At 37.8% G+C, this 22679-nt stretch overlaps 1 protein-coding gene across 2 annotated transcripts in view; it reads left to right on the forward strand.

Annotated features, from left to right (window-relative positions):
• The window catches only part of iqsec2a (IQ motif and Sec7 domain ArfGEF 2a), an 85068-nt gene that overhangs the window by 2859 nt on the left and 59530 nt on the right, over nucleotides 1-22679 (forward strand). The window lies entirely within an intron of this gene.

Genomic DNA, 22679 nt, shown 5'->3' on the forward strand with positions numbered 1-22679 from the left:
GAAGAAGTGAGTGTAAGGTTTTTTTAACGAATCTTTGCAAATCGCCTTTCTTAATGTGCTAATTAGCAAGTTTCAGGATGAATGCAACAGTAAGTAAACAGTCTCTCTGAGAGCGGCTCGGAAGAGAGGGGCGGGGGGAAAATGGGCATCCTATGACCCCTTTAAAGCAAGTATGAGTAAACAACTGCGTGCACTGTAATATTCACTGACACTGACACTAACGATTTGTACTACACGTACCTGTGGATGTTTGTACACAGTTTGAGTTGTTTTACATCACACACTAGTATTTTAACAGCATTTACATTACACTAGCAATATTGGTGCAGAACTAAATCTTATAATGTCGGGAACCAAAGAACAGAAAACACCTTTCAGAGAGTATCTCTCCTGTTTGCACTCCATCTGTCTTGCAAAACTGAAATTGAGTGCAACAGTCTGTCACCATAGGACTCTTTCCAGGCCATCGGACAGGCAGCTGGCTGTGCCATCGAGCCTGAGCATTACATAAGCCGACAGACTCTTATCTGGACAGACTCGTGCTGCTGGGTCTTTGGCAGAGTGACAGGCTAATGTCATGGGAACCTGGGATTGAATTGGCATGCTAAATCTGTCACAAATGTAATAACTTTTTTGATTTTGAAAGAGATTGGACTATGCCAGTGAAGTTTTCTGGAGAACAAGGAAGCTCAAGGAAGTTTAGTTTTATTTTATTTTACTGTAAACTAAGCTTTTAGCTAAGATTATGTGGAATCAAATAAGCGAAGTACACAAACAGTATATTGATCTATCTAGCTCCTTCAAACAAGACTTTGTCTAATAGACATTCAAAGTTAGTCTTGCCTTTCTACATAAGTTAGTCATATTCATTTTTTTAAAATTTCAGTTTCAGATTACATTTGAACTGCACTTCTATATCCTTTTTACTACCTCATTTTGGAATGAATTCATTTTTGGAACTCATTTTGGATTTGAATTGCAATTTAAAATGTTAAACCAATTCATTTGTGAATCGTGTGCAACCCTGTTGGGTTTGGCATGATGTTCATTTTAAACTGATGCTATTGATGTCTTGTATGGTTTTAAAATGTGTTGGAGGAAAAGAAATCTCTGAAAAGATTTCCACAATGAGCAAAGCTGTCAGTAGCCTCAAGACTGTCAATATCATTCCCAGCATGTGCTGCGTCAACATGCTCCGTACAAATCCAGAGAGAGGGATGGCACAGAAGTGTAGTGGGCCACTCCTTGTGCTTCTGACAGTTAAGTTGTTTGTCTCCCTCCCTCCCTCCCTGCATTGCTGAGGAATCGACCTCTCCATTGCACCTCTGATCGCTCCCGCCTGTAGTGTGCACTTGAGCCGGCTTCATCACAGCGCACGATGCATACAGATGCGTGCTTGAGCGTGTAGAGATTAACATTTGGTGGATTGGATCAGTGTCGAGCACTGCAATACAGCATCTCCTGTAGTTTTTAAGGCAGGTGGCTGGTGTGGTGTGGAGATTCGTTCTGTATGTATGATCGGGCCACTGTGTAGGAGAGGTTGTGATTAAAATTCAGCGCAGAGTCAGATTGTGGATCAACTTGTGTGGGAGAGCGAAGCATAGAGTCAGCGAGAGAGCGGAAGAGGCTGCAGAATGCACTGCACCCTTTTTGTGTTGCTCACTTTCTCTGTTTTGTTTCTCCAATATGCACACCTCTTATTTGTTTCTCTTGCCCTCCTTTCCAGTGGAGAGAAACCGGAATGCCCTCTGTTTGTGGAGATAAATTGAGTGCTTTCTTTCTCATCTGAGACTTATTTCTTCTTTTCCTTGAGGGCAGATAGCGTACTTCGTTTCTTGCATAGTAATTATGGTTTAACTGTAGTATTTGTTAGGAGTGGCAATTTTGATTTATACCATTGATTTGAGTCTTTTGCTTCTTTTCAAAAAAGATTCGTTCAATGATTTGATCAGTCGCTATTTGCTGAGACTAAATTGCATTTGTGTTTGCTGAATAAATGCACTTATACAACCTTGTGCACAATATGGTCTTTTTGTAGTTTTAATAGAAAAAGTCAACATGATCTGGAATTAATAGAGGGCTTAAAAATGTTCTTAATGCAGAGAGTGTTAGTGTATATGATGAATCAGGAAGCTAGGTAAAAAAAAAACTCGGCGTATTAGTTGAAATTCTCTTAAATTGTGTTTATGTGAAAATAATTCTGATGAAATGTAAAAAGAAATTTCTTAAGAATTTTTTAAAATTTTTTTTTATCATGTAGCTCATTTTGTCTATTTTATGTGTAAATCTTTTTTTTTTTTTTTGCATGCCTGTATCTAAAAGATGTGAGAAATATGGTTTTAACACCACTAGCATTTTCTCCATAAATGGCAATAAAGCAGAGCTATGTTTTCTTTTCTTTTTTTGCCCCCACTCCATTTTCAGCTTCTAGTTTTGACTTTTGTCAAGCTGTGGCTAATGATAAAAGTATTGTCATGTCAATTTTATGTCATTTTCAGTCATTTTACACATTCTTATTAGGATTGTCCTTGTTAAAAAAGAAAAAAAGACTCATGTGTCAAACAGAATGATCAACATGCCCTTTTGGTTTAGTTATTGTCAGTCAGTAAATCCTCATCCAACACCTCGTTTGCTCATTTTGTTCACAATTAAAACATCTCAGTTTATTTAGTTCATTCATGAGATTCTGTGTCTTGAGTCTCGTTCTGACTCAACACAAGCAGCAAAGATTATTATAATGTTTAAGTAAATATTTGGTTGTTGTGTATGTATATTTATAACATGAAGATAAAAGTAGTTTCAACTCCTCTGCCTTGGTGTCATCTCCTGTGTCGTCAGATGATTCACATGAACTCACTAGCAGTCACGTAAACAGCATCTGGTAGATGTGGCTATGTGTTTACTTTACACCTGTGTAACTTTAGGGCTGCTAGCTTTCGCTTAGCATCAACTTCACCTGAAACAATGAGAAGTCACATGACACTGTGAGGGCAGATGGCTTGTTTTACTGATAGATTTTGGTCTTTTACAGACTTTAGGGACAGTTAGACATCATTTGACTGTTTTTGAATCTACTTCAGCCATATCCATCCTTTTTATTCTCTTTCTGTCTCTCTTTCTCCTTAGACTATTGCCAAATTTTCCAATGCCTCGTTCACCCCCTCACCAGCCCTCCCTTGGTGTTGAGCAGATGGCACACCAACATGTCATTTGCCATTTTCTTTAGGGTCGCCTCTTCTCTTTTCACCCACAAGGGTCGTTTACAGTGTCGCCTTTTTTCATGTGAGCTCTTTTTCGGTTTAGATCCGTGTATCTGCTCCCGTCCCATCAGACAGATGCCTGCGAATCCAAATGACCCAACTTGGGTGATCACAATCTTGCTGTCTCTCTGGTGTAATGCTTTCGGCTAATGAACAAGTGTAACTACTGCTGTGGGGGAGCTGTTGAGGTGGGATTGTTTCTCAGAATAATTAGCATGGCCGGTGTTAATTACATTTGTCCATTGAAGGTGGCAATTACTGTCGTAGACGTGAGTCTGTGACTAATACACTGGGTGTTGGAGGACTGACTGATAGAGTTTATACAATTATGATTGAATAATTGAATGTCTATGGAGGAGCCCGCGTGTCAGTCAAACCCGACACCTGCTGCTTTGTAAGATAGTCTATTTTATTAGTTGTAATAAAAGTCTTAATTAATTTTAACCTAATTTAATTTAAATGAAGAGTGTGTTTTACCATGCACTGTTGTCAAAAAGCACATAAAAAGCAGCATAACAGAAGGCGTCATGTGACCTTTTCAATATTACTAACCCAGAGTGATTCCTAACAATAATATTTAACACTGCACATTTGTAAACCCTGGATTAATTTTCTTATTTGCATATTTCTTGGGTTGATTGGTTTCTGTGCTGGGTAGCTCTGCCACTGTGAAATCTCCTGGTTCGAAGCAGAGGTCGATTGATTGATCGGTTTTGCCGATTAATCGGCACCGATAGTTGTTTGCTGGCGCTATCGGCTATCGTCAAAAATCCATGCTGATAGTTTTCCGGGTTGCGTCCATTGCTGGAGCGGTTGAGAAGGGTCCGCTGTCATTAGTCAGTGCGAGAGCGGCCTCTAGAGGTGGAAATCACCTCGTGTTGTTTGTTTTGACCATAGACTATATAAAAACATGGACGTAGTGTCCGTGACGTCACCTGTAGGTTTCTGAAGAGTGTTTTTGAAGTGCAAAGTTGGCGGAGCTGGCCGTCGGCATCTTGGCCGCGCGTCACTCCCGGTTAATCAAAAATGGGCAAAGAGGCGGGAGCTGGTTGTTGAAACCACGCCCACCTAGCTCGACGCCGGTGACAGCAGCGGCAATCCACCTGTCACTCAAGTGGCCACGCCCCTAATTATGCAGAACTTTAAGGTTTAATATAATTTAAACGGATGAGTTATAAAAAAATTCACCCCCCTCACAGTTGTCATGAAGGGCAACCAAAAACTATTTTTGTACCAGGCTATAAACATTTTGTTTCTGCTGTAAAGTTGGGCATTTTAACATGGGGAGTCTATGGGACTGACTCCGTTTTGGAGCCAGCCTCTAGCAGCCAGTCGATGATGAATTGCAGTTTTAGTCACTTCCGTGTTGGTTTTACGAGAGAGACCGGAAGGTTGCCGCTTGGTTTTGACAAGCGAGGCTCTGCGCTGCACAGAGTGGGACAATTCAGATGCGGATCGACTTTTTATTTTTTTTTACACTCCCGCTCGAGTTGAACGCAGCGAGTCCTGTGTGTGACTAACATATTTTGTTATTTTGATTAGATAATCATCAAGTGTTCTAAAATAGAAGAAAATAAAATGTGAGAGTATACCTACAATAATCATATGTAATTTCAATGTTATTGCCTTTGTTTGAATATTTAAAGATGGACATCTTTAAGCATGACTGTTGAAATGACATGGTAACACTTAGATTAGAACAATAAGATTAATGAAAGCTGTAGAAGTATTGTTAATTTGAACATTTACCGTTACTAGAACATTTAAAAATTTTAAATTTTCTTCTGTTAACAGTTAATAAACTATGAACTAACTTAAATGATCAATATAATAATTAATATTAATATTTTTATTCATTTACAAAGTATAGCTCAGTACTTTTTTTTTTTTTTTGTAAAATGACAAAGCACTATTTTTTTTCTATAACTTTCGTTAAGTATCCATTTTAAAAACTGTCGGTTGACTAATCTGTATCAGCCAGTGTGGGCCAACCTAGCTATCGGTATCTGTAAAATCCACTATTCTGCTCCACTTTTCACGTAACTGTTGTTTGTCCCATCACTTCTATTCATGATTGGCATAAATTTGTAAATGAGAAAAAAAATGTAGTCGATCGGGATTTCAAGTGGATCTTTAAAAAAAAAAAGCCATTGATATTTGTGATCATTTAAATAATTTCCCTGCACAAGATCAGTTTGTATTGCATTTGCTCCATTGATTTCTGTGTTCCTTACTGTGTGTGTTCAACAATATAACATTACTGACACTTCCACTTTCTGTGTGTCTCCGTGTTTGTTTGTCTGTCTGTCTGTCTCACTCTTTCTTCCACTGGATCCACAGGCCAGAAGGAGACTCCTCCAACAAAGACAGGTCTGTGTTCACGCTTTCATTCAATCTCCATTTCTTCTCCTCCTCCTCTTCCTCCTCCACAGTGCACTCTCTGACTCCTGTAGTAGCGCACGCTCCATCGAGTGACAGAGGCCTGAATCTAGGGCAGCCTGAATGCATGTGGGACATGCCATTGCTTCTAATGACTTATTGCTTCCCCATATGAAAGAGCTCTTGCATCTGGGGCAGTTTTAGCAGAAGAACAGCACCGTGAGCAAAGTGTGAGAACACGAGGGCTGAAAAGCATTTGGAAATCGAGAATTAGCGTCACTTGGCTGCAAGACTCCCTGTAATCCGTTGCCGTAGTGACCAGTATGCCCAGTGTGAGTATGTTAATGGGTATTGATATGCATCTCGTTTGCATTCGCCCATATAGTGAACGCGAACATGGGCGTCAGTGGTTAGTCAGAAGTTACATGAGTAATTGCCCAGCTGTGTGCGTGCGTTTTGCATGTGGGAGTGTTAGTGGGTGCAGCGAGATGGCAAGAATGTGCTGGATTTTGATATGTTGGGAATATTTTTTGCTACAAAAAAGCTGTTTTGATGCTGCGGTGTTGATATGCGAGCGTTTGGTTTTGGAGTGTCTCTTGGTGGCGTTATGACGATTCCTCACCATGGGCACGAGCCGGAGATCTGAAGGATAAATGATTTGGTTGTCATGGCAACACCTGTAGATGAACTGGATTGCCGAAAAAGTTGCTTGTGTAATACAGAACCCGTTTCTAGTGTGTATGTGTGTGAGTGTGCGTGTAATTGTGTACCCTACACACAGCAGAAGGACACAGACAAACGGTGCTTGAGGACAAGGCCGCCGCTATGTCACGTTTCACTATAATTATTCTCCGGATGCTTTTGTCCTCAGTTCACGAGTCGCTCCCCCGATACGGATGTGAATTTAATTGTTCCTGCATTGTTAAAACGCAGTTATACGTTCTCATAAATGTGACATCGTTTATGCGTTGCGCTATGAATCATACTTGTTTTTGTTTGTCACCGCAACACTAATGCAAGGTTGTAATAATTTATGAAAGCACTTTGGTATTTCTGCTCAACCTGATTTCCTGAGCTGGCGGAAGAGTCACGTGAGATTGTGCTGGTCCCTGCTGGACTGCGCATGGAAATAACTCACAGCAGAGGTTTGCTGCGGGGCTGCCGTGAGCTTCTCTCCCACCCCAGCAGCCCCTGCAGTCAGCAGCAATGCATCACTCAGCCCCTGAGGGCATTAGCCGCTGCTTTCAACCACGAGCCCTAGAGCTGTGCTGCGTACTAACTGGACTTGTGATGTAATATTTTTACACTTTCTTTCGTACAGAGCATGTGAACCAGTGTATTCCAGCAGTGCTATTTCAGTTTTGTTTTAATATTTTGCTTTAATATTTTATTTAGCATTTTTTATATTTTCAGGTAAAAAAATTTTTTTTGTTTATTTACGTTTATTTGTACAGCTTTTAGTTTTTTTTACAGAGGTGACTGATTTCATTGTATTTCTTGCTTTTTGTAGTTTTATTTCAGATATAATTTTACTGATTTTTGTACATCTTTAAACTTTTTTTCATTTATATACTTTTTATTTATATATTATAATTACGTTTTAGTTATTAAGTTATGTTTTTATGTCATGTTCATTCTTTTTTTATTTAATGTTTCTTTTAGCTTTAACTAAAATTTTAGGTTTAGAAATTTGAAAGGGATAGTTCACCCTAAAATAAAAATTCTGTCATTAATTACTCCCCTTCATGTTGTTTCAACCCCGTAAGACCTTCATCCATCTTCGGAACAAATTACATTTTATTTATTTATTGAACCGCAATGAAACTGACACATTCAAGGCCCAGAAAGGTAGTAAGGACATAGTTAAGATAGTCCATGTGACATTAGTGGTTCAACCTTAATTTTACGAAGCTACGAGTATACTTTTTGTGCACAAAGAAAACAAAAGTAACGACTTTATTCAACAATTTCTTCTCTTCCATGTCCGTGTTTGACACGTATTCACAAGAGTTAACTTGAATGTGTCAGTTTCATTGCTGTCTATGCAGGGTCAGAAGCTCTCGGATTTCATAAAAAAAAAAAAATCTTAATTTGTGTTCCGATGATGTATGAAGGTCTTACGGGTTTGGAACCACATAAGGGTGAGTAGTTAATGACAGAATTATTTTTTGGGTGAGCTATTGCTTTAATATTTTTTTTTTTGTTAGTTGTTTATTTATTTCAGCTTTGGAAAATTATGGTATGGAAAATGTTTTCTACCTTTTACATAGAAATACACATTGTTTTGCTTTCTGAACTTTGCACAGTTAAATAGTTGTATTTTATTATTTTCATTCAGTGTTTGCTTTTCCTCACTGCTTTCCAAGTGGGGAAATATCTGCATTGCCATGTGTCTAATGTAGTCTGGAGTGCTACACGCAATTGGGAGCATTATCAAATGAGCCAAAATATTGAATAAATGAACATGCAAAGGGTGGGAGAGATGCTGTGCTCTTATTCCATGGAAATCTCTGGAGCTTTCCTTAAACGCAAACTATGTGTAGACATGCAGTATACTATGCATCCATATATCTGAAGTTTAGTTTCTGAGTGTCTCTGAGGGGTAGAATTATATTACAGCTTTTTTCATTAGTAAATAAGAGCTCTCAGGGATTATGTTTCTGTGAAGATTTGTATAATAGATCTGCTTATATTGTAAAGTGACAAAACAGAATTTCACGAGGGTTGCTGCTGGTGCTTTGTTTGGGACCAAATGTCAACTTGTGCATTTTGTGCATTCAGCAAATGAATTTTGTTGTTTGTGCAAAATTTATTATCAAACAATCAGCAGAACGCAGGGCCATCTCAGGGTGGAACAGCTCTGAACATTGTCCCAGGACATGTGGTGAGGGGAGACTATTGCACAAAGACTGTAATTTTGTCCTAGTCTCCTTGAACTCAAACAACGACCCAAAAGAACAGCCCCAAGCTGCCAAATGTCATCATGTGAGTGTGAATTGACTTCAACTTGACATCTGTTATGTTCAGTGCAGACTTCTTTGGATTACTGGATTTGTCAACATTATTATACAAGTTTACATTTTCACACCAATAGTCTTTGTTAAACTTGATGTCTAAATCAGGTCAGAAACATGGCAACTTAAGCACATCGAAACAGGATAATTATTTGAAACCGAACACCGTTTGGTGCTGTTAACACACATTTACAGCCTCCAGCTGAACAGATATTCATGCAGCCATGAATTTAATATGCAACTCCATGCCTTCAGCCTCTTAACACACTATCAGGTTGATTACACTTTAACAGACAGACATATTTCCCATTAGAATACTGAATGACTTGAAGAAATCGACAGAAATGCAACATCAGGAAATGAAGATGGATGCTTTTTGTTCATGACTAAACTATGCCGAGTGAAACTGACAGCCCACCTGAACAGTTATGACATTTTCCACCAGCTCAAACGAAGTGTCTCGGCGATAAAAGGAAGCGGGTGCTCCAGTGAAATTGCATTGACAAGGCTGTGCAGGCATGGTGGGGCCGCCTTCTCTGACCTCAGCTAATGTGATAGCCCTCAGCTTCAGCACAGTGAGTTCACAGTCAATAGACCTTAGTCGTGTTTAATTTTACACAGAAGAAAACAAGGCCGTGAGGGACTGAAGAACAGCCTTTATGACTTGTCCTACTGTACACTACCGTTCAAACGGTTGGGGTCAGTAAGATATTTTTAATGTTCATGAAAGAAGTCTCTTGTTGATACCAAGGCTTTTTTTTTTATCAAATCCAGTAAAAACAGTAACATTTTGAAATATATTTTAAAGTATTTTAAAAACAGTTGAATTTTCATTAGCCATTATTCCAGAAACATTTCTTACACTCTAAAAAATGCTGGGTAAAAAACAACCCAACTTGGGTTATTTGGCAACCCAGCGCTGGGTAAATGGGCTATTGGGCAGAACACATGCAGGGTTATTTTGACCCAGCTGATTAGGTTAAATGTTTTACCCAACATGTTGGGTTGTATTATTTAAGTCAATTATTGTTTAAAAATTACTATATTGCTGGCTTAAAATATGCTGGAAATTAAAAATCACACACACACAGTATTAATAGAGGCAACAGCAATAATCAAAAGATAAACCTTTATTATTAAGCAAGAACACCCATTGACATAATATAAGAATTGAATTTATTTGGGTGAATACAGTATAGTTTACAATATTACATGCATTTAAACTCGTTTAACAAACATTTTAGAAATAAAAAAAATATAGGCTAACATTCAAAAGTAGTACTTTAAGTGTTTTAAACCATTCTCTGTAATCCCTTTTTACCGAAATAGTGCTAATTTGCATGCCGGTGTGTCGCCAAAATCTGAGCCGGTGAAGGGCTGCTGTTCGCCGGGGGAACTGCAAACTTCAGACTGCAGCCTCTTGTTTCACACGTAGCTGAAAGATGCCGTGACTGACTCCATAACCTGCCCATAAACAAACAGTACTGTGATGAGAGAACATATTTAAATGTCAAATTAAATTAAATTCAGTATTACCGTATAACGAATAAAACCAGTTTATGTTATGCAAGGCAAAAGGCGTTTCCATCATGCGAAACGACCGCTGCTGATACAGCTGACTGACATCTCGTCCTTGTATGTTGTGTTGTGTAAAATAATATAATTTACAGCACAGTACAGACTTTATAAATGAAATAAAATCTATACAAACCTTTATTTCGCTGAAGAAGTGTGCCAAATCAGCAGCGGCAGAGCTGAGAACCGTAGAAAAAATAGCCCAGCGTTAAAAATCATTGCAGCAGCTTAGTTACAGAAAAACTACCCAGCATTTGGGTTAAAAAAAAAAAATAACCCAGCATTTTTGGGAGTGTATTAATAATTTTTAAAACGGTTGTGGTGCCTAATATTTTTGTGGAAACCATGGAAACTTGATTTGATCATTAATTCAAGAAAAGAATCATGAGTTTTTTTTTTTTTTTTAATATGTAAAAGTCTTTATTGTCACTTAATTTAATTCATCCTTGCTGATTAAAAAAATACTTTTGAATGGTAGTGTACCTGGGTATTGAACATGTTTCCACACATTTCTAAACTGAAACATGGGTTGTGAACATTTGAATAAACAGTATGAAATATTACACGGTTCGGAAAATATGTTTTCATAATCATAATTATTTTCTTAATGAGAGTTTTCCCATATAAGCTTCTAACAGCATGTTAAAGCACAACATGGTGAAATCCGCTGCAAGATATTGCATCTCTAAATTAATCTTCTTTAAGATTCCATTGCTAAAATAAATAAATAAACTGGTCAACCTCACTATTTTATCTGTTATTTTTTTTCTCTAATTTTGTAATTTTCTTCATATTACTCTTGTTTGGGTCAAATTAAATATGGTATTTTTCATTTACTTTTACTAAGGATATTTATGAACTAGTGTGGAAGTGTTTCCGAATATATACTGTGTACTGTATGTCAAGCTCTCCTTATATTGATTTAAATAAATTAATAGTTAATCCAAAAATGAATCTTTTTTTTCCACTCCCCCTCACGCTATCATGTGACTTCAATGCACTTCTTAAATCTTAACAGCCCCAGTCCCCATTCACCATCATTATATGGAAAAAGAGCACCCTGAACGTTTTGCAAAATGTCTGCTTTAATGTTTCATAGAAGAAAGTCTTACAGGTTGGGAACAACATGATGTTGAGTAAATGAATGCTCTTTAATGAATTTAAGATCATCTGATAATGTGTATCTACTTTTGCCCTTTAGTATGTGCTTGCACAATCACTGCAGGACAGAGTATTTGGCCACAGCTAGTTTGTTCAAGCAGGTCACAAAGTCACAGAAGTGCTCTCTTGTTCTCTTTTTCTCTCCCTTGTGGGCTTCGGTAGAAGTGTTGCTGGGGGAACGTGGTGAGTTATCACAAATGGGTTTGTGTAAAGAACTGTGTGGGCGACAGAGAGAGGCAAAATGGAGAAGGAGAGAAATGCAGAAAGAAGAACAGAGGTACTAATTGAAAGAAGGAAGGAGTGAGAGAAGGAGTGATGTGCAAAAAGAGAGAACAGTGCAGCTGACAGGCTAATAAAACATGCAGGGAATTACAAAGGAAATGAGCCTTCTACTCTGCTCACACATACAAACTCACACTCCCACATCTTATCAAACACAAAAACCTTGACACAAAACAGCTCCATCATTTACATCAAGGGATGTCAGAAGTCCATGTCAAAGAAGCAATGTCAAAACATTTTAAACTGTTCTTGTGGCAGTGCATGTGAATGGTACACTTTTTGGTTAGAATGGTGGTCTTATTAATGTAAACACTGTTTGTTAATTGAACGTAGGACCAAAAAAAAATTTGAAGATGCGTTTCAGAGTATTGGACTCAACGGTAAATGTGATATAATAGACCTGAAGTTTAATAAAACAATGATACTGACAATAAAAACAGACAACCCTTAAACTGTGCTTTTGTTTTACTGGATTTTTATAATTACTTGAAGTGAATAATTTGTACTTATTTGAAAGCAACAGTTACTTTCTTAATATATAGTCTATACTGTACATTGCAGTTCAAAATTGAGTTGACAAGATTTTGTTAATGTTTTTTCAAGAAGTCTCTTATGCTCAACAAGGCTGTATTTGATCGAAAACACAGTAAAACAATAATACTGTGAAATAATTGTACAATTTAATGTAACTCTTTTCTGTTTTAATATATTTTGAAATGCAATTTATTCCTGTGATTGCAAAGCTGCATTTTCAACAGTCATTATTCCAGCCTTCAGTGCCACATGATCCTTCAGAACCCATGTAACCATGTAACTGTGTTGCATTCATTTTAGAATTCTTTAAATGGAAAGTTTAAAAGAAAAGCATTTAATTTATATAGAGATGTTTTGTAAAGTACAGTAATATATACATAATGACTTTACTGTCACTTTTGATCAATTCAATGCATTCTTGCTGAATAAAAGTATTTATTTAAAAACATACACTGAACAAAATTATAAACGCAACACTTTTGTTTTTGCCCCCATTTTTCATGAGAATATTTGAACAGTTGTGAAGATAAACTTGTTTTAATAGCACATTGTTCTTTTTTTGTGGTATTAAAATCGAGAAATCACAACCTTTCTTGGTAACCAAATTTTGGTATCATGAAAACCCTTTTGGCATCTGAATAAATGTTTTTTCCCCTGCATTTTGTCTTTATGGTAATATTATTTTTATTTACATTATTGTTAATTGTTTTCTCAATCTCAGTCCATGTGATTGACAGCAGCACTGCCTGTTGAAATCAGCAGAGAGCTGTGTGCGATATCTGCCGCTGTCTGTTAGGGGCCGCACCATGTTTCCCTCGACTTACATCAGCCCTTCCAGATGGGTCCAGAGAGACTCGCAGAGCAGCACAAGATGGTAATACAGGATTTAGCTCTTGAGGTGCTTGTTCACTGTGGGAGATGAGATGAGGCATTCTCTCTCTCTCTCTTTTGCAGTAGGATGGTGCATGTCAGCTGGTTTTGAGGTGACAACACGGGCGTGATGGGGACAGACACATGGGGACAGACTGCTTAATTTGTTGCTGGGCAGCAAAACTGAGTTTTTAAAGTGCATGTGAAAGAGAGAGAAAGAGCAGTTGAAGAGAGGGCTTGTTAGAGGTCATGTACCAATACAGTCCTTCCCTAGAGGATTCGACATTGCTGCGTGTGTGTGTTTGTGTCCATTTCCAGCAACTGTCCCAGCTGGATTTTTACCAGAACATTGCAACTGTGCTGCTTACAGATGCCTCCCGATAAAGGAAACCACAAACAAAGAACTGATAAAGAAAGCAAGTTTCTTACTGAAACACAATCATATGTGATCTGAGGAAATGGATGAAATATCTGACCACAATTCAATTTAAATGGAACAGTGTAAAGTAATTATAAGGAAACTCAGGCCATGGCTACGTTTTGTTCATTCTGCCCCTCAAAATCGCTTAAAAGCTGAAGTGTGTAATTTCTTAAATGATCAAATACTCTTATCCCACTTAATGTGAAATTTGTCAGTAGATTTTCCCTTAAAAGTTGAAGTTAATCGTCTCTGTAGTGTTATCAAAACATTTGTTTGTGAAGCAGACCAGACTCGCACAGCAACAGGCTAAGCCAATGGAGTGAGTTTGGGGCGGGGCTATCTGTTTGGGTGACCAATGGGAGTGTTCAGGAGACCTGTTCGAAAACAATCAATATTTTTGCTTTGCTGTTTGGAAAATTAGACACTTCAGCTTTACCTTTGGCACCTTTAAAAAGTGTTTTTGCACATCCTATAGTGTAAAGAGATCTCTCAGAGGTCCCTGTTCACACCCACAGATTCATCCCTGGCCTTTTCACCCCAGTACATACTGAGGACTCATGCCACCTGCCTACACACTTCTACATCCTTCTCTTTCAGGCCACAATATCTATCCATCTCTCTCCTTCCTTCCTTCATCCTTTTCTCATTTCCTTTACTCATACCAGTCCATATATTCCCTCTTTGTTTTCTTGTCTCTGTGTCTGCTTGAGCTTTGGGTGGTGTTGAAGTGTCTGTGCTGTATTTTTTTTCTCCTTGATGTTTAATGTTAGCCTGACGGACTCACCACTGTCCATCAAGACTGAAGACAAAATTAACTTTCAATCAATCATTAAATACCAGAAATTATATAGTATAATTATATAGTACTCTTGCAGTTGTCACATTTTCTGCAAAAAAGTATTCATTTGGCACATGAGTGAGGAAGCATTTTCATTGGTTGCTCACAAATTTCTCATGTTTGATGTTAAATGCAACATTAAATCAAAATTGAGCATATTTACAATTCTTAGTAAATGTATCTGGTCTTATTGGTCACAATTCATCAGTGCAAAATAAATAAAATGTAACTTTCTCTGCCTAAAAAAAATATTTTTTTTGTTCTGCTAATCTAACCAAGTTTGCCTGGGCAGGGTAAAAATTGTGTTAACCAATAATATTATAAGCCACCCATGTCAGTATGGAATGATCATAGTTCTGCCCTACATTATTTCCCTATTATTCTCTGTTTGGCTTGGAAATGCTTCACATTATGGAAGTTAATTGCATTGTGAATGTCATTTTATGTTTTAATGAGAATGAACCCCTCTGATTGGCCAGTAGGGGTCAGTCACACATTTTTCTCCAAACAAACCCGCAGGATCATAATTGTATTGTGACATTCATCATTAAAGCATGAGGGTAGGTGACGCACCTTTCTGTGTTGTACAGATGAGTCATTTGAATACATAAATGTATTCCATTTGTTGTTTTTGGCATGACAGAACTGCATTGTGGAATAAAAGCTGACTGATATTGATTTTCATACTGAACATAAGGCACGATTCACCTCTTCACGTTTGTTAAGCGGATCTGCTTAACTGTTGCTCTGACAGAAATATTGTTTTCTTTAACTCGGTTAGTCTTGAATTCTAGTTTAGAGAATACATAAAGCTGCAAGTCTAATATGAAACCTTTATTTTCCTTTTTAATCACGTTCTCATCCATATTATAGGGTAAATTAATCAAAAATGTTTTTTATTTTGCTTAAAACTGGCTAGTTGAATAATAAAGTATGTAAAATGATAACACCAGATTAAAAAAGTCTTGAGTGGATTGATTTTGTCTAGTGTAGCTTGTACAGCTCTTGGTTAAGTTGCAGTGTAGCGGAGAACAAGTCTGCCCATCACCTCGGATGTGTCTCAGTTCGCTCAATAGTTCACTATGAAGTGCACTGCCTAGAAAGTGGTGTTAACAAAATTGTTTCAGTGCATTGAAACCACGAAAAAATTTGCTGCTCAGTATATTTACTTAATTACTGATTCATCACCAACGGATGGGCGGAAATGTTTTTTTTTTTTTGTCTTTTAAAAGAGATTTTGTTTATTATTTCATTTGTTTTTATTTCATCTCTAATATGCATGCAAGGGGAAAGTCCCATAAGTATCACAGAATTAACAGTTGTTGGAACAAAAAAAAATCAAAAATAGCCCAATTATTATTTTCTTTTTATTATATTTATATTTGTATTGCCTGGATGCCATTTAAGTATGTTTTGCTTAAAAATGCAAGGAATATTTCATAATGGCTCAAAAGCTGCAATGAAGATGCCAAATTCAATTTTCCAATGTTGTCAATAAATCCAATTAATGCGTGACCTCACAAGGTGATCGTGTCATCGCTGTACCAATGATTAGTGGACCCTTGCTAGCACCCGAGTTTGTGATCTTGATATAACTATTCACAGCGTAGGGAACAAGGGAGCGGAATGAGACACAGCCCTGGTCTGTACGCTGTAATACTCCTCCATACAGGTAATTTGACATAACGCTGCATAAACCATCTAAATCTTCATTAAGTACTCTGCCTGACTGCACCTAACTCTCCACAGCTCGATAAGAGTCTGCATAACGCTTCATAACTCTGCATAACGCTGCCTAACCATGCCTGTACTGCTGCTGCTAAAGTGTTTGTAATGTATGCATGTGGCTGTCTTTGTTGTCTGTTATCTTTTGTTTGTTTCTTGACTTTATTTTTTCTCTCTCTTTCTCTCTCTTTCTTCCTGTGCCTATCTCTATCTTCCTCTCACTCTCTCTCTCCCCCCCCCTCTTCCGCTCTTTCTTTCTCTCTGTCAGGTCACCACCCTATTCCACCTGTAGTACTTCTTCTACTCGTACCAATTCTTCCACCTCCTCTACTGCTACTCCAGCTTCTACCTCTGTCCACACCAGTCTGACCGCAAACAGCCACTCCACCCACCACCAGTACTGCTGCCCCGCGCGGCTCCTTCTGCCCAAGCCGCCCTGCGCCCTCCCCCCTGCCCGGCACCCGGAGCAGGCAAGGTAAGGGCCCGAGCCCACACTTCCCCTTTCGATAACCCGCTCACCCAATCCACCACCTCAGTGTCTCCCATCACCCATGTCCAACCGCTCACCTCTCATCTCCAACCTTTTCAGAAAGTAATGGAAAAGCTGTGCTCTCTAAACTGACTACCCATAATTCCTTAGTCCAAACTGAATAGCTCCGATGCCTCCAAGAGCAAGTGAATTATGGCTTTTTGGAGATGAAGTGACCTTGCAAGTAACCGAGCGAGGTCTGAACCCCTGCGGTCCACATCAATTTCAGTCAGTTTGCTCTTTTTATTAACCAATGACTTAATTAAAACTAAAGAGGAACGTATTCAAATGAACTTTGTGATAATGTGATTTCAATTTCTTAAAGGTGAAGTGTGTAATTTCTCTGCCACTAAATGGAATTGCAAAAAGAATGATATTCTTCTGTCCGCCTTTGTTTGTCCCGCCTCCAAACTCATGCCGGCCCGCTTACGCAAATGCAATTTTGTGCCACTTACAGCACAGAAATTACACGCTTCCCCTTTAAATTTGCATTAGTGTCCCTCCACACACACATCTCTCAATAAGACGTCTATTCAGTCTCCTTGGTCCAAATTATATCCACACACTAGTCACAAATGACACATCCTCATGCATAATCCTCCACACACACCAACATACACTCATCCTCTCACGCCTGTTCAAATGTAGTTCCACCCCCTTCATGAATCACACAGAGGCGGAGACAAAAACGCACGCAGAACCCCTCCTGCCTACACACACACACACACACACACCTAATACCCCTCACACTCTGTCACTGCGTGATTCACACTCTTGTTTCCTCACCTCATCAATTCAGTCATTTCTCCCATGATTTCATATTGCATGTATTTGTGCACATTGCTTTACTTGAAAACTATATATATTATGGAGAGATAAGATGTTGTAGAATAGCCTATTGTGATATCTAAAAACATTTTGAACTGGAATGGCAATATTATTTAAATTTTCACTGTAGCGCATAAGTATTTATATATGTACTTCAGAGTTGATATATTAGTTAAACTGGTGATATTTCAGTTTTAGGCAGGGTTTTATTGGCAGAACTGTGGTGGATGAATTCAACTTGTACTGCAATTCTGCCCCCTGCTGGTAAAGATTGAGAAACACAAGGTTGAGGTTCGAATCCCTGCAAACTAAAGACAATTCCTGAATCAGATGTGCTGGAACTGACTTTTAGCCAACTCAGTCAAACTTACTTAGTGGATATTATGATATCTGAGTGATTTTTGGAGACCAAGCTTGTATCCTGTATATGTAAAGAAATAATGTGCTATTGAGAAGCTTATTTCTAATCACAACTTATTAAACATTTCAGTTTTGACTGATTTTAAAATGAGCTCAACTTAATACTTGATTTCCAAATTAACTAAATTAATTATTTTGACATTGAGTGCTGCAGGGATGATGTAGGCCAACCCAGAAGTAAGCATCACTCTGGTTTCCTTGACAAAAAACCAACAGGATATTCCTATTGGCTTTTGTGTTATTGGAAGAAAGTAAGCTCTGTGACCAACAGAGGTTTGATACTTACATGTTTAGTTAATAAAAACTTCATTTGTGAGCATTATCTTGAAGCCTAGATAAAATCGGTAGAAGTAAAAAGCTAAAATCAGGCTATGAACTACACCACAGTTGCATGACTTCCATGTAACCACCTCTAAGCTTCTGACAACTCTTTCAATCCTTATTTAAAATCTACAAGCTGGAAAGTTTGATGTAGAATATTTTACAAGACCATGATTATAAACACAACAAGGCTGTGAAGGCAGACTAGTGAATAGATGAGTTTACTTTACCTGTTTGGCATGAAGATGTTTAATGTCCTTAACCTCCGTAGTCCCATTTATCCACTTGTTAGCAACCACATGTAAATGTTACAAAAAAATCACAAGTGGGGTGTTACTGATGTTTTATGTCATAACATAACATAACATATATCTTGATCTTGCGTTAACTATAGCCCTTAATTCAGGCATTTAACCATAAAACCATTAAAAAATCTCATTGACTTTGGGACAATGGAACCAGTAGTGCAAAAATGCTAACTTCCTCACATGGTTTACAACTCATTTCTGCAGCACTCTATTAGCTTTTATTTTTTTTCCCTATAATATTATTTGATATTCTAAACATAAAATTTCCTTGGTATTGTATTTCAATTGCAAGTCCATGTGGAACTCATGCACATCTGCACATGCCAATATATAAATAGTACCCAAGGCGAAGACTACACTCATGAATATTAATTAATGAATATGTCTTGACAGCCTAGAAAAATTACCTACCAATGTCAGTATGAGCTAATTAATATTCATGAGTTCCGTTCATTTAGTGACATCACAATCCGACAATTTTCGACTCTCAACTCATTCCAGCACCCGCATTCTAATTTACAAGCAAATGACTCCAAATTTGAATCTCAACAAATTAAAACACTGTAGAGTGAATGTTACTGGATTTATATACAACCCATCCATATCTCCATTCGTCCGTGTCTTCCTTCTCTTTACTGTTCTAACACACTTCTCCTCTTCATCTGAAACTCTTTTTTTTTACTCTTTCCACTCCCTGACCGCTTCTGCCGCACCTTAGAGAGGATGAGGACGATGACATCGCCCATCAGTTCTGTTGCCCCGCCTCTGAGTGCAGTAGCCCCTCCTCTAGGTAACCAGCAGACTTGTTGGCCCCACCCCTGACAACATCCCCCAGTTTTGCCCTGCCCACTTCAACAAGACTGTATGGGGTGAACTTGTCAATCTTGTCAATCACCTGGATGCTAAACTTGAACCAAGTGCGTCTGAATCTGCAGCCTAAATGCAGCTGGTCTTAATTTAACTGAGACCGATGAAACGAAATACAAAAATATCCTTTGCACTAGCATGTCATCTGCATCCTGCCACCTCTCAGAAATGGACAAATATCCTGTATGTGACTGAAACAAGCGAAAGAGAATGAAAACCATTGCTGTACAGTAGTAATAAGGGGACATAATGGAGATGATCTGAAGTGGAAGATCAACCCGAAGAGGTGAAGAATCAAGCGATGGAAGAAAACCAAACCGATGGTCCCCTTTTCTCCTCCTCCGTCTTTCCCCCGGTTCTCCCATTGTCGCAATATCAGCTTCTCTTTGTTTTCTGCTTTTGTCTTTCCTCCATGTGTTCTCTGGCCTCTGTATCTCGTCTGCCAAGCGCCTGAGTAACTTTAGTACAGTCTGTGATGTGTTGTGTTTGTTCCCACATTTAGTGTCAAAAGAAAGGATATGCGTTTTCCCTCCTCGGTATCACCCTCCATTTCCCCACAGTGAGAAAAAGATGCTTGTCTGTCGGCCCAACTGTCAAAGTTACCCAACAAAATTAAGGATTTACAATACTTTTACGTATATATCAGGCCCAACATGAGAGCAAGCCTCTCTAAAGCCATATTTGAATGTGAAGCTTCACCGACCATCATTTGTCAGTTCTTTTTGATTCGCCTTCTTGACATTTCGTGTCTTTTTGTACTGTTGTTTACTGGAATTTGCTTATCACCTTAACAATCCAAAGGCAAACCGGTCTGCGTCATCCCACTTCTACCAACTCAGACTAAAGTTTGTGAGTCTGTACATACATGTAAATGTCAATGTCTGACACGTAACGCAGTGCAGGACACTTTGGACCATGTTGAGGGAGAAAAAGACCTTGTTAGCATGTTAGCCTAGCGGTGTAGGTTACAAACAACAACAGGGTTTAAGCGGTGCTTCATAGGCTACTCAAAGTTTTTCAACCTCTGGTCTACTTCAATGAATGAATCCTCCAAAATGACACTGAATTATCCAGGTATAGTAGTGAGATATTATTATAGTGAACTTCTTACTGTACCTCAGGTATAAAAGATACAACGTAAACAAAACGTTTGGCACTATTGTAGATCACATCGCTCTGGTGTGGTGGTTCCAGTAGCTAGATGTCCACAGAGTTTGGCATGCTGTCACAGTTCAAAAACGGTCCAAGATATTTTTGGATGAGTTATTCTGAAACTGTAGTGTTTTGTTTGTAATATGTAATTGAACTGACAATATCCCGGACAGTCTTACGCACAACGTACTTACAGTATGTAAATGGATTGCTAAGGAAAACTGACTTTTACTTTAGCATTTATGATTTTAATAAGATAAGTATTCCTTGCCTGATCAGTTAGAATATCAACTGAAAAGGAATGTTGAGGTCAGATGAAAAATGAATGTAAAAGGTGATGGAAATCATTGCATGAACCAAATATCTTTCATGGGAAGGTTTGCAACAGGACTGAGAAATGCAAGAAAACACATTAGCCAAATGTGTGACTATGAAATGCCCCCATATTTGTGACAGGATTATGACATTGTTGCCACTTGCGCAGAGACTCAATTGCATAAACTGATAATAATAAAATACAGTGAGTTTCTCGAACTCAAATGCATGTTCTAAAAAGTCATTGCTCTTTTTAAACTCTTTCATGGTTGTGACTGATATTGTTTTTAATATTATTATTATTATCATTGTGGAAGCTTAATTGTTTTCACTTTATGTTGTACCAGCTTTTTGGATGTCTTTGTGAGCCGTTAAATATGGAAAGAATGGAGTTTTGAAGGTGAAGGCTCATAATTCACTGGTTATTCCAGAGATTTAGAGTCTCTCCTCCAGTCATTGTTAACAGCAGTGTGCTGTCACTCACAGAGAGAGTGAGATGCGTGTGACTTTTAAAGGAGCCTCTCATGTCGTGGTGGAACACTTTCATCCAGGGACGTACTACAGGTGACTTTTATCAAAAAACATTTGTCATATGAAGTTGTAAAATATGCAAATAAAGCATCATCTTATTAAATATGCAAAATCAAGGAGTTCTAATGTGCCACACCTTGACTCCCTGGTGCAAATTTGCAAATTAAAGTAGAAAAGATAAACTGTAGAGAATTTCATTTTTTTTTTAATCATCAACAACTCATTGATTGATACAGTGTTTCTCAGTTATTTAACACAGTATTTAATAAATAAAAAAGCAAACTTCATGCATCGAAATAAATATGCTGCTATTAGACAAATGCCTCATAAAATACTAAGGAAAAAAACTTTATGAAAATGACCAGAAATATTACAACAGCAAAATCTAAAATTCCAAAAAAAATAAAAATAAAAAAAGACATATTGCATCCAACTTTATGCATTATGTATGCCTGTAGTACCTCCCCTTCAACCATGCTGTGATTCACATACAGCGGCTGGAAACGACACAGCTTCACTGCTAATACGGAGATGAGTGGTGGAATCTTTCGCCTGATGCGTTCAGTCAGCGTGTTCCTGTATTTAGCGCTCACAGCAGGAATGAATGTGATGAGTCACACATGAAAGAGCCCTTCTTTACTATTTTTATTCTCTCTCTCTTTCTGTCTCTGTCTCTTACATGCTGTAAATACTGAAACATCATTCCTACTTCTTTCCAAAGGAGGTGGAACATTCATTGATATCTGTATATTTCATGAATGATAATGGATATGATCTAAAACTGACATATTAAAGAATATTACTGAATATGATAAAAATGTTACTGATGATGGTGGTGATGTGGTGGAGATGGTAATTCTGATGATGATGATGATGATGATGAAAGCGACTGAATAAATGCTATCATGATCCAGATTAAAATGTGGTCATGTTTTTTTTTTTACTTTTCCAGTATAAATATTATGTAAGTTTAAAAAATATAAATAATATAATTTTTGTAGTGTTTTTGTCTTATGCAATTGTCAAGTTTCAAAGAATATTTTGAATTATCTAAAGTTTTTCTGGTTACATAATTTCTTTATTTTAGGCTTATAATAATAATTATAATAATAATAATAATATTCGCTCAGTCTTGCTGAAAATATACCCACCCTCAGGCCATTCAAGATGTAGATGAGTTCTTCATTGAAATTTAGCATTGCATCACTTGCTCAACAATGAATCCTCTGCAGTGAATGGGTGCCGTCAGAATGAGTTAATGTCTGGTGAAGTTCTAAAATACTCAGCTAAAATGTGAGTCCTCTATCAATATTGGGTTCTCCAATAAAAAGCTTTTCGCCCTGAAGAAA

This window comes from Sinocyclocheilus rhinocerous, unplaced genomic scaffold, assembly GCF_001515625.1.
Source record: "Sinocyclocheilus rhinocerous isolate Xijiao unplaced genomic scaffold, SAMN03320098_v1.1 scaffold1600, whole genome shotgun sequence".
Lineage (NCBI taxonomy): Eukaryota > Metazoa > Chordata > Actinopteri > Cypriniformes > Cyprinidae > Sinocyclocheilus > Sinocyclocheilus rhinocerous.